The 14,336-nt window shown below is 38.1% G+C and overlaps 1 non-coding gene across 1 annotated transcript; it reads right to left on the minus strand.

Moving 5' to 3' along the window:
* Positions 1–1,027: 1,027 nt before the first annotated feature.
* Positions 1,028–1,134, minus strand: LOC136207649 (small nucleolar RNA R71). The gene has a single exon (XR_010676779.1). It is a non-coding gene; the product is annotated as a small nucleolar RNA R71 (small nucleolar RNA).
* Positions 1,135–14,336: the final 13,202 nt, after the last annotated feature.

The raw sequence follows: 14,336 nt of genomic DNA on the forward strand, positions 1-14,336 counted from the left end.
TCATTGTTATAATTTATACAAAGTTTAAGTTGTTTGCTTTGCTTAATGCAAACGAATACATTTGTTTACTTTTCTAAAAGTACTAAACGTTCCTGTCTTGCAAATTCATCCCTAAATCAGAAATATTTTCTAACATTTGTTATACTCTAATCTAATTCTTATTCTAGTAATTTCAAAACCAAATCCAATTCAACGATTTTACATATTATAAACCTTAAAAGTAAATCTAACTGATTAAAAATAAGTTTTTGTTAAAAAGCGTTCCCTGTGGGATCGATATCTTTTATTACTACAAGCGTATACCGTGAACTTGCGGAAATCGCTCAACAAGTTTTTGGCGCCGTTGCCGGGGAACGCCAAAATTTTCGACAAAAATTTAGATTTTTCGTATTTTATTTCGAATCTAGGTTTATTTATACTTATTCAAAATTTTATATTTTATTTATTTTAAGTTACTAACATATTTATTTTTCAAATTCTGTTTTGTAGGTAGTTTCGGTTCGTGCGAAATTTCAGGTTCATGCGCAGTTCTCGAAGTTCGGGCACGTCACCAGATACTATTGACCCAGAAATTGAAAGGACTCTTAAAAAGAACAAGAAAGAAAAGAAAAACAAAAACAAAACTCCAATAAAAACTAGAATTACCGAGCCAGAAGTTATGGCCACACTCATGGATTACGCTAGGCCAGGAGTGGCCGGTGTGACGAACAACATAGTTAGACCCCAAATAAATACAAATCAATTTGAGATTAAGCCAGCATTGCTTAATATGTTACAAAATAACGTAACATTTTACGGGTTACCTAACGAAAATCCTAACACCCATTTGACAAATTTCTTAGAAATTTGTGACACTTTTAAAATACCGAATGTGACTGCGGAAGCAATCAATCTTTGCCTTTTTCCTTTTACTTTGAAGGATCGAGCCAAAGAGTGGTTGACTTCTATGCCAGCCGCAACATTTGAGACTTGGGAGCAATTAGCCCAAGCATTTTTATCAAAAAAATTTCCTTTAGCAAAAACCGCAAGAGTCATTAAAGAATTAACATCTTTTTCTCAAAATGATAATGAAACTCTTTATGAGGCTTGGGAACGTTTTAAAGAACTTCAACGTTTATGCCCACACCACCAATTGCCCGCTGAACTTTTAATGCAAACATTTTATAATGGACTAAATCCTACTACTAGAGGTTCATTGGATGCTATGTCTGGAGGGTTATTCATGAAGAAAACATCGGCCCAAGCAAGAGAACTTCTGGAGGAAATGGCAATCAACAGCAGTATGTGGCCCGCGGAGCGTGGACACGTACCAATGGCGAAACCATCATCCTCAACTACGTCATCCGTTAAAGGTATAGTGAATCTTGATCCAGTGGCGATGTTGCAAGCCCAATTTTCTGCCTTATCGCACAAAATTGATAGGTTTATGGCACCGTGTGATCCTAATGGTAAGCCAATCCAAACGGATGCGGATTATGAAGGTATGAGCGAAATTGAACAGGTAAATTTTGTCCAAGGGCAAAATCAAACTAATAACCCTTATTCCAATACATATAATCCTGGATGGAGAAATCATCCTAACTTTAACTGAAGAGGTAACAATAATAATGCTAATGCTAATCAAAATCGTATCACTAATTATCAAAATCAATCAAGAGATACGATTAGCACTTTATCTTCTAAAATCGACAAATTTATTGATGCTATGAGCGGAAAAATAAGTAATCACGACGATGGTTTTAAACAGATCGAGAATAAATTCGATCAGCTTATTAAAAACCAATCATCTAGCATCCATAATTTGGAGGTTCAAATTGGACAACTCGCTAAATCAATTCCATCCCGCAAAGAAGGAAGTCTTCCCAGCCATACGGAGGAAAATCCGAAAGAGCATGTAAAGGCTATCACTCTTCGTTCAGGGAAAAATTACTTAGGCCCGGAAATGCCCGGAAATTCGACTTTACCTGGAACTGATTTACCAAAGTCCAAAGAAGATACATTAAACCAAAAAGATGCACAAATTGACTCTAGTACAAAAACTTTTGTACCCAAACCACCTTTTCCACACAAAGTCCGCAATAAGGACTACGACAAACAACTTTTAACATTTTTAGACAAACTTAAAAATTTGCATATTAATTTGACGTTTATGGATGCGATTACGCAAATTCCCAATTATGGTAAATTTCTAAAAGATTTAATTTCAAAGAAAATCAGTTGGGAAGGAATTTCATCCATTTCACTAACCGAAGATTGCAGTTCAATTGTGTCAAGTAATTTGCCCACTAAACTCAAAGATCCCGGATGTTTTACCATTCCGTGTAAATTGGGAGATATTGAATTCCCAAGTTGTCTTTGTGATTTAGGAGCAAGCATAAACTTGATGCCATTATCTATTTTTAATAAGTTAGGCTTAGAAGAAGATATCAAACGTACCAACATGGTTTTGCAATTAGCGGATCAAACCACTAAAAGACCATATGGTATAATTGAGGATGTTTTAGTTAAAGTTGACAAATTTATTTTTCCTACCGATTTCGTGATATTAGATTTTGCATATGACGTTAATTGTCCGCTAATCTTTGGTAGACCGTTCATGAACACGGGACGTGCTCTACTCGATGTGTCGGAAGGGAAAGTAGTTTTACGAATAGGAGACGATAAGATCGAGTTTGATATGAATCAAGCAATGAAGTATCCTATGGAGGATTTCGCTTGTATGAAACTTGATCTAGTTGAAGAATGTGTAAATGACATTGTTCAAAAAGAAGAAATAATAGAACCTATAATGAGTGAGGAATTAGAAGATAAGGACCCAGAGCCTTTGATTCTAGAAGAGGGACCAGTTCCGCCTTCAATTATAGTTCCACCTAAATTAGAACTTAAAGAATTACCAAACCATTTGAGGTACGCTTTCTTAGGCGAAGGCGATTCTCTACCTATAATTATCTCTAACAAGCTAACACAGGTTCAAGAAGCGAAATTGAAAGAAGTATCAATCCAAGCATTGTAATGCACAGAATTCACTCAGAAGAAGATAAGCCGCCTAAAGCGGATAGACAAAGATGCCTTAATCCGAATATGAAAGAAGTAGTCAAAAATGAGATTACTAAACTTCTAGACAATGGAATCATTTATCCTATTTCGGATAGTGAATGGGTTAGTCTGATCCATTGTGTACCAAAAAAGGGAGGCATAACTCTTATAAGGAATGACGAAGGTGAATTAATACCTACACGGACCACCACCGGTTGAAGGGTTTGTATAGATTATAGGAACCTTAATAAAGCAACCAGAAAGGACCATTTTCCTCTGCCTTTCATTGATCAAATGATCGAAAGGATAGCTGGTCATGCTTTTTATTGTTTTCTAGACGGTTATTCCGGATTCTTTCAAATATATATTTACCCGGATGACCAAGACAAAACAACCTTCACATGTCCTTATGGAACATTTGCATATAGGAGAATGCCCTTTGGTCTATGTAACGCACCAGCAACATTTCAACGTTGCATGATTGCGATTTTTAATGATTTCATTGAAGATATCATGGAAGTTTTTATGGATGATTTTTCCGTTTGTGGAGATTCTTTCGATTCATGCCTACAAAACTTGGATAAAGCTTTGTCTAGGTGTGAAGAAACAAATTTAGTATTAAACTAGGAAAAATGTCATTTCATGGTGGACGAAGGAATTGTTTTAGGTCACAAAATATCTGAAAAAGGATTAGAAGTGGATAGAGCAAAAACTTCAGTAATAGAAAAATTACCCCCTCCAACTACTGTTAAGGGAGTAAGGTCATTTTTAGGACATGCCGGTTTTTACAGAAGATTTATTAAGAATTTCTCTATAATTTCCAAACCACTTACTAATTTACTCATGAAGGATTCAACCTTTGATTTTAATGAAGATTGCGTTAAAGCTTTCGAAACATTAAAAACAACTTTAGTCAGTGCACCTATTATTGCTAAACCCGTTTGGGATTTACCTTTTGAAATTATGTGTGATGCAAGTGACTTAGCCGTCGGATGTGTTTTAGGTCAAAGAAAGGATAAGAAACTTCATGTCATCTATTATGCAAGTCACACACTGTCCGGTGCACAATTAAACTACACCACAACCGAGAAAGAAATGTTAGCTGTAGTTTTTGCATGTGATAAGTTTAGGTCGTACTTGTTAGGTTCGAAAGTTATTATTTATACTGATCACGCAACTTTGAGGTATTTATTTGCTAAAAAGATGCAAAACCACGTCTAATTAGATGGGTTTTATTGTTACAAGAATTTGATATCGAAATTAAAGACAAAAAGGGAGTCAAAAACCTTGTCGCCGATCATCTATCGAGACTAGAAGATGAAAACGGTCCTATAGACGAAACTATCGGTGTACGAGATGATTTCCCTGATGAACATCTCTATCAATTAAAAAGTGTCATGTCACCATGGTATGCGGATATTGCAAATTATCTTGCAGCCAACATTGCTCCGGAAGGATTAACTTTCCAACAAAAGAAGAAATTCTTCTTTGACATTAAAAAGTATTTTTGGGAAGATCCTTTTTTGTTTAGAAATTGTGGTGACGGGATAATTAGGAGATGCGTTAGTGAAAATGAATATGAGTCTATAATGTCTGAATGCCATTCTAGCTCATATGGAGGACATAACGGCGTTAGTAAGACAGTAGCCAGGATATCTGAATGTGGATTCTTTTGGCCTACATTGTTTAAAGATGTCCGTTCATTTATTACTCGTTGTGACAAATGCCAAAGAACGGGAAATTTAGGTAGAAAAGATGAGATGCCCCTCACAAACATATTAGAAGTTGACGTATTCGACATGTGGGGAATAGATTTCATGGGACCTTTTCCTACTTCTAATGGTAAAACTTACATATTAGTCGCTATAGATTATGTTTCAAAGTGGGTTGAAGCAATTGCAACCCCGACAAACGATTCTAAAGTTGTTGTTGGTTTTCTTGACGATATATTTTGTAGATTTGGTTGTCCTAGAGTCATCGTTAGTGATGGCGGTACCCATTTTATAAACCGAAGTTTTGATATACTTATAAAAAAATATGGAGTACGCCACCGCGTGTCGACGCCATACCATCCTCAGTCAAATGGTCAGGCAGAGATATCAAATAGAGAACTCAAATGGATTCTAGAGAAAACAGTTTCATCTTCAAGAAAAGATTGGTCTTATAAACTAAACAATGCGTTATGGGCATACCGTACTGCATTTAAAACTCCAATAGGAATGACTCCATACCGCTTAGTGTATGGGAAGGCGTGTCATTTGCCAGTCGAATTAGAACACAAAGCCTATTGGACTATTCGGGAACTTAACTTTGATTTACAACAAGCAGGTAAGAAACGTTTGCTCGATTTAAATGAGTTAGACGAATTACGTCATTTATCTTACGTAAATGCAAAAATATATAAAGAAACAGTGAAAAAATGGCACGATGCCAAGATTAAAGTCAAAAGCTTTAAAATAGGGGACAAGGTGCTGTTATTTAATTCAGGGCTTCGTTTATTTCCAGGTAAACTTAAGTCCAGATGGACAGAACCATATCTAGTCATCAAGGTATTTGATTATGGCTCCTTAGAACTTGAAGGACCTAACGGAGTTCGTTTTAAAGTTAACGGTAATAGATGTAAAATCTATTACGAAAATATTTCAAACGAAAAAATTGTGTTTGTAACGCATTTTTCTGACAATTAAGTTCATTTAGATTTAATGTATTTTATTTATTTATTTATTTTAATTTCGTTTTGTTAGTTTTAATATGTTTTAATGATTTTTAATTTAGTTAAATTTTACATATGCCAACTTTATGATTTTTTTTATTGTTAATAGACTTTATATTAAAATTTAGATGCATAAAAATGTGTTTAAGTCATGCTTTTATTTTATTTTTAGGCTTTTAGTACGATTTTGGAGAAAATTGGTGATTCTCAGCCGAGAATTTGGAATTCTCAGTTGAGAATTCACATTTTCAGAATTAACCAAAGAGGTAGGGAATTTTCTGAACTTACTGAGAATATTTAATTCTCGGCCGAGAATCGGAAAATAGGTTTCGACGCCTGATTTCCGCAAGGAAATCAGCGTGTCGCGACCGAGAATTTGGAATTCTCGGTCGCGACACGGCACTTTCCTGCACCATCAGACCTGTATCTTCTTCTACCTGCAGGCATAACTTTTCAGAAATGAAAAATTAAGTTTCTTCAATCTTCAGAGGTATGATTTTATGCCTTTTCGCATCAAAACAACACCTCATTTCATCCTAAATTCCTATAAATAAACTCTAGAGGATCAAAAGTTCTGTTATAATTTTTATCTTTTCATCTCTGTCAGAACAAATTTCTGATTTTCTAAAAACTCCATTAATAAACTAAGTTCCAGACAACTTTGTTTATTCGATTCCTCCCAAACACCATGACTACTAAACACAAAATCTCTAAAAAAATTGTTGTTTCCGGCACTAAACGTCCCGACTTATCTAAACGATACGGTGCGCCCTTTCCTATCTTCAATCACGATGAAGGAAGGCGCTACTGGAGGCTTCGTTACAAATTCTTCGTCGGAATGTTGTATATGGATGATTTCTTGAATAATCAACTCGGTATAAGCGATGACATGAGTCGCTATTTGGAACGCTTAGGGTGGACAAAATTCGCCAACATGCGATTTCCAATAATTGGCGATTGGATCCTCGAATTTTTCTGTACCGTTCATTTCGTTAACAAACGACGGGTGCGTCTTAGCTTTCGCCGAGATGGCGAAATATTTACTTTCGGCTATCCAGAATTGCATGCCTGGTTTGGTTTCCCCCCGAGGGATACAATCAAACGTCATCCTGGCAAAGACATGACATCCACTTATATTTGGAGAATGCTCACTGGATTCTGGTGATTCAATCCTAAACTCGCCTACAATCAATCCTTTCACTCCAATTCGATGATGTATCTGCACAAGTTCCTGTGTCACAGTCTTTTCGGGCGCACTTTCAGCAGTATAGTCCGAGACACTGACTTGTATGTCCTTGGCGATATATTCCAAGGAAATACCGTTGATACTTCCAAAATTCTGATGGAAGGTATTGTTGCCGCATCTTGATCCAAGGATAAAAAGATTGGATTCGGGAATATAATTTGCGGAATAATTCTCGGTACCAAGGGGACTATCAATATTCCTTGGAGCGAGGATGAGAGTTTTCCGACTCTCGATTATGAGTTTCTCGAGTACGAAGGTCTTGTGAAACGTGTATTTCGAGCAGACCCTCATTTTCTTTCTGCACCAGAACGTCAGGCTTTCGTGCAGTTACAAATTGATCGTATTAGGGCTAGAGAAATCTCGTTTGATAGGGATGAATATATAGAATAGTTTAGGTTTTAAATTTTATTTTGTACATATTTCATTCTTTTGTTGTTATTCAGTTCTTTATTTTTATATTTTGTACATATGTGTTAATTTAATAAATAAAATTTTCTATTCATCTTAGTTCGTTTATTGCTTTTCTCATAGTTAGATATATTTGTTCCATTTTCTCATGGATAAATCTATACTAAGTTCATTAAAAGTTGACGAATTCTAATTATTATTGGTTAAATGAAGATAAAAAAAATGCTTAGAATACTCTAATATGGTTTCTTAAATCAACACATAATCCCACTTCATAAACTTAATTTATTGCGTTCCATACATTAAGTTTTCATTCTATTAACTCAATTGATGCACTTAATATGTCTTAATATGCACTTACTATGATTCATTTAACTTGTATACATAAATGGTCATTAATGATTCATTAACTCTTAATGTGCCATTTATTTTCTCTTTACTATTTCCAATTAATAAGGATAAACCTTTGGTTTTCCTTGAATTTAATGCTATTTATTTTAGTTCTTAAGTGCAGGTACAGTTTATATTAAGTTCAGGACACAATTAATCAACAAAATTGCACAAACCAAGTCAAAATGCACAAAATCAGCCATTTTTGACCAATTCTCTACCGAGAATTTAAAATTCTCGGTAAGTCCAGCGAAACCAGGTGTAGACACCGAGTCGGAGGGCCTGTGATGAAAACCTGAAAACAAGACGGTTGAAGCGATTGATTCCGAAAGTTTCGAAAAAAAATAAAATAAATAAGTTACGGTGGGTCGCTGTTGTTGATCGGAGGGCTCGCGAATGCTTAACGGCATGGTGCGAGTGCTTAACGGCAGCCGGCGCGCATTCGATGACAGTCGGACGCCCGCTCGACGACGCAAAGCGCGCGCTCGACGTCCGTTGGACGCACGCATCCAACCACGAATAGCACGCGCTCGACGTCCGAGCAATGCACGAGCTTGGCGGCGCGAAGCGTGTGCTCGTCGGCCACGGGACGTGTGCGCCAGGCAGTGCGGAACATACGTTCGGCGGTCACGACGCGTGGATGCCCGACGGCGCGGAGTGCGAGCTCGACGGCCGCGGGGCGTGCGCGTCCGACGGTGCGAGACGCGCCCCGACGGCCGTTGGGCGGGCGCCCAACCGCGTCGGGCGGACAACCAACGGCAGTTGGGCGCGCGCGACCAACCTCGCGTTGGACGCTCGCCCAACGCTGTTGGGCGACCGCCCAACAATCGTTGGGCGATCGCCCAATAATCGTTGGGCGGTAGCCCAACGCAAGGTTGGGCGGCCGCCCAACAATGTTGGGCGGTAGCCCAACGCAAGGTTGGGCGGCCGCCCAACCCCCTTGGGCGACGCCCAATTCTCTTCGGGCGTCGCCCATTCCGTCGGGGATCCGTTTGCCTATAAAAGGCACGGATCCCCATGCATTTTGGGAGGAGAATTTTGGAGCCTTTCTCACTCTAAACATTTTTAGAGAGAGAAAGTGATTTTTTTTGAGAAAAATATTTTTTTCTCAAAAATTCCGAATTTCCCAAAGTTAAATTTTTACTAAAAAACACAAAAAACCGGAAAATCACGACTCGTGGAATCAATCGGCTTCGACTGTCAGATACCGAACTTGAGGTATTATCCGAGGACTAGACTCGTTTTATTTTATTTAATTTATTTCTTTTCCTTTATTTATTTTTATGTTATAATTTTATTTATTTTGTCATTTATTTATTTATCACGTTTTATTTAATTTTTCGTATTTATTTAATTCCCGTCTCGTGTTGAATAAAATTCGGCTTTGCTTTAAAATAAAAAACCTCGTTTTGATATCCCAATACGAACCGTGATCCGATAAAAAGGTAGTTCGGGTGTTAGAAACGTTGTAATTATAAGTTTTAATTTAAAAGAATTCCCGAATAATGTTTTAAAATAAAAACGTTGTTTTAGGAATTTCCGTTATTGACTATGATCCATTTCTGGTAGTTCGGAAATCCAAAACGATTGAATTAGACTTAATTTAAAGCTTTTGAATAAATCTGGAAACAATTGGAGTGCTGCTGTAGTTTTCCGTTTCTGTCACTAATTGCCGTTTACCGACGGATATTTCGTCGGTAAATCTGCCAAAACGTAAAAAATGACATTTCAGTCCATTTTTCTTAACTTTTAAGCTTTTAATCTTTAATATATATATGTATAGTTATGTAATATATATTTTCAAACCATTTTAGATATTTAGCGTATAAAATTATTTAGGATGTTTGTATATCATTTTTTATTCAATTTTTTAAGCATAGGTATATGTATATATATATATTCTCCTTTTTTATTCATTTGAGTTATATTAGATTCTATTTTAAAAGGTTATTTATTTGGGCATTTTGGGAACTAATTAGTAAGTATTAGTATATGGATATATGTTATTTTTGGTATTTAAAACTATATTAGTTATGTATATATATAGTTTTGGGATATTTGGGTTATGTTATTGTTTATTATATGAAACTATTTTGGATAAATGTTATTTTCTTATCTAATGAGATTTATTTACTATTTCCACCTCTTTAAAGTATAAATGTATCATATCTAGTATTTTCATATATGTATTATATAGTTTCTTCTTATTAACTTTTATTTTCATATTCTCTTTTTGATTTGAATGTATATATATATGCTTAAATTATTTTTTTTATTCTTTTGGACCATTTATGGGTCCATGTTTCAAATGGGCTTTATTTGGGAGTGAATCTTGGTTTAAATGGGTTTATTACTGTAATTATAATAGGTAAAGAGTTCATTAAATAAAAGGAGAAAATAAATCACAAAAAGAGAGTTTTCAATTTAATTATTTAAACTAATGAATTTTTAGAGGTTCCTAATGTAAATAAATATAGTTGTTTTGTTAATATTTCAAATCGTTTTCAAAACACCACGTTTTAAAACCTTAATCCGTTCCAAAGGCGGATTAAGTGAACCTTGTAATTAAAATCATTTTCATTGTGAATAATCGAATATTTTGAACCATTTTCTCAAAAGAATTTGTACAAAATAAAATGGACTTGTATGTTTAACCACGTTTTCTTACTAAAGGTTTTTATCTCAAACGTTTTCAAACACTTGAGTCGTTCCAACGGCGATTCGAGTAAACTTCACCAATCGGGGTTTTAAAACGCACCTAAATCGTTCCAACGGCGATTAAGGTGCAAACCACGTAAATAAACTCGTTTTGGGGGGAAATAAGTTAGCATAGAATAAACACACAGCATGACATTTAAATAAAGTTGTAAATAAATCACTTCTTTCTTCCCCCTTCTCTGTGTATGTATAATATAAATGGGTGATTCTTTACTAATGTGGCTTTTCAATAATATATGCTCAAAACGGTTTCCAAAAAGAGAAAGAAAAGGTTTCAAATGAATTTTAAACTTAAAGAAGTATACGATTAGTCCGTTATCGCCTAACATGCTGAGTAGGAGGCCGGTGGTTCATAACCGGGCGATGTCGGGGTGCCTAGTAGCCTTTCTTCGGAAAGGAACTAGCCTTCTCGGCTCGTACCTAAGTTTCCCGAACCCACACCGGTCTCCCGCAAGGGATCGGTGTTTATTTTCCCATTCGTGGGTGGCGACTCTTCCATATCTCCGAGCTCCGGTCCTGCCGAGCAGCTTGATTCCACGATTGGTTGCTTTCGGCGCCAATCACCGCTTATGTCGCCATGAGGTGTCCACCCCCCGGTCCGCCCGGGAGATTAGGTCGCGGCACCTCGTCTAACAAGTGGCGACTCTGCTGGGGAAGCGAGAAATTTGATTCCGGAAGGCGTGTATTAAGCCCTTAATGGGGACGGATCGTTTTACTTCTTTTCGTATGCATTCATGTGCATTATTGCAAACCCTTTGGATAATTTCCGCGAAACCTCTAGCGAGAGTCCATTCGTCGCTCGAAAGAGGCTAGTGTAAGTTCCCCCTTACAGTAAGGCGCCAACGAGTCCCCATCCATTCGTTAGGGGCGAATTTGTGCGGTCCTGTGAGGTCCCGCGGTCAGCCGTGTCAGCATATAGTAGCCTTAGAAGTTTCCATAGGATCACCCGTTACTATTTTTGATGTGATAAATGAATCAGTTCGTGTTTTCAAACCGCCATGATACGTGTCTAATCCTAAAGTATGTAAAGAAAATGAGACGATGCGTTAATATATACTCATGAATCGACATACTAATTACCCTAAAACATCGAAACGATTTGAACTAAAGACGACTTAGTTATCTCATATGAATGAACATGTGCGACCCGCCTTGTCCCTTTCGGTGTCCCGATGAAGGCACATGTTCAGGAAATGTGTTATGACGTAAGCACGTATTAGTATGAATCGGTTCGGTGTTAAGGATAGTTACATCTCGATACAAAAGACTATATTAACAGTAGCCGTTATTCACATTCTTTAAATAAGTTGGGATAAAACGAGATCATGACGAAACGAAAACGAAGAACATTTCTGTTTCGAACGACCCTGTCGTAACGTGAAAAGTTTCGCACAAGTAGCCTGTCCCTTCCGAATAAAAGACGAGCTTTTACGTTATGCCCCGTGTCGTTTTTAAGAGAAATGGACGTGTCCGCGGAAGTGACTAAGAAAAGAAAAGCGAAAAATGAACTAAACGACCAAAATCATTCCGAATTTACGATATATGTCAATCCCGAGCGTAGTTAAAGAAAATAAACCAATGCCGTTGAATACGTGCCTCGAACGAGTGTATACCCCGTTTAAAATCTCGAAGCCGAATCAAGCCAACCCATATAATTGCGCCATATGGACGAGACTGCGGGTTTTGACTAACGACTCGATCATTTCGACCGTTACCAAAACTGCAAGAAATATGGCCCGATGTACGTGTTTGCTTAAGTCGTGCCTAAAGGAAAGAGAACGGTGGTATCCTCGCTTTGAATAAGCATGCGATTCAACAAAACGTTGATTTTCTATAACCACACTAAGATGATATATCACGTGGATTGGGAAGAACAATGAACTGTTGCTAGCCGAAAGGTTACCGTGCGCTCAAAATAAGACTCGCCGTCTTTTCACGTAGCTAAAATGAGCGAACGGATCCTCGACGCTAAGAACAAACGCGTTACGCGATGAGTTCGTTCCCTAAAATAAAATCCAAAAGTGATTCCATCACTAAATAAACACGTGGTTACATCTCTCGATAGATCCAAAAGATCCCGTTGTAATCCAAAATCGAGACACGAACCCACGCGAACAAAAGGGAACGAGTCATTAACAATAACGAACGATTAGACTAGAAGAATAACTCGTACCACGTCTAAAAAACTAAGATGCGCTCAAAGGGAGTCAAAACCCGAATTAATGCATCTCGCGAAAGGACAAAAGACGAGTTATTCCAAAAGGACAATCCAACTGGGTCGATTTCTTAGTCATTGAACGCTGATGCGTCGAAAACGAACTGTGTTGTATGGTGAATGATTCATTTTTCCGCAATAATCGACGGCATCACGCGTCCCCTGGACCGCAATGTGAGCCAAAAACCAAAATCCTAGAAAAGAGACCTGGACCGACGAGTGTGTGGAGGAATAAGGGTGGAAGAGAGATGTTGTGATACGTGTAATTAGACTAACGTTTGTTCTTCTTATCTTATATATCCGTAAATAAATAAACGCACACACCACGAATCATGCATATAAAATCATGCATACATACTAATGGATACCGTTCGCGCAGACGTCATCATTAAGCGATTGTGGTACCGAGAGAGCAGTCGGCTAGTTAGGCAGTTTGACCAGTTACAAATTGACAGTTCTGAATCGGCAGTTGTGGCTTCGGAATCATCTTCGTCCGAGTATACTCAGTCTTCAGCCAGTATGTCTGCGACCGACGAAAAAGTGGCCGGATTGGAAAACTCTGTGAACAACATTAATGAGCAGTTAGCGGTGATAGCGGCCCAGTTAGCTAAGCTGGCCACGAGAGATGATAAAAATGGCAGTAAACACGCTGAGAATGAGGTGAATGATGGACCTTGCTTTGGGAATGAGGATGACTATCAAGATTATATCCGGAAGTAGCTTGAGAAAGAGAAAGCTAAGGAAGAGGAGTGGAAGCAACACATCACGCAGGAGGTGCAGGATCTACATGGGGGAAGTTCCGGGAGTCAGGACTTTTATAACTTGAAGAATTGTTTATCGGCAACGGCTTTGCCTTTGAAATTCCGGCTCCCTGACATGAAAAAGTTCGATGGAACTGGGGATCCCACTGCCCACATGAATCAGTATGTCGCTGTAATGAAGCACACGATCCTGACTGAGGATCAAGTCCTGGGACTGTTTAACACTTACCTAGAGGGGGCTGCCCTCACGTGGTTTCATGCATTGCCGATGGTCACGAAGAGGGATTGGAAGGAATTAGCGAAGTCATTCATCGCTCAGTATAGCTTCAATACCATGCTGGAGGTCACTTTGAAGGAGCTAGAGAGCACTAAGCAACAGGCTGGGGAATCTTTTTCCGATTTTGTGAAAAGATGGAGGGCCAAGGCCGCGGTCATGAAACAGAAGCCGCTTGAGCAAGATCAGATCCGAATGGTGGTTGGCAACACATTGCCGTATATCAAGAATGAGCTGCGGTATATGCCTTTTACCGACTTTAATCAGATGTACAGTTGTGCTTTGACAGTTGAGGGGGATGGAGAACCAAAGAAAGCCTATACCAAGTGGACGAAGTCTGGATATAGTGTCGGAGGGCCAAGTGCGAGTACAGAGTCCGCTGCAGTGAAAGTGCTTGATCTTAATGCTATCGAAAAGAGGCGGTTCGCCAAGTTTGATCAGACTTACGCGAAAGTTTTCGAACGTTTGCAGAAAAAGGGATTGTTGAAAGCCCTTACTCCTTATAACAAAGCACCGCCTACTCCGCAGGTACAAGCTAAGGGATACTGCGAGTTCCACAGCAGTTATGGGCATAC

This window comes from Euphorbia lathyris, chromosome 9 (genome assembly GCF_963576675.1).
Source record: "Euphorbia lathyris chromosome 9, ddEupLath1.1, whole genome shotgun sequence".
In the NCBI taxonomy this organism is placed as follows: Eukaryota; Viridiplantae; Streptophyta; class Magnoliopsida; order Malpighiales; family Euphorbiaceae; genus Euphorbia; species Euphorbia lathyris.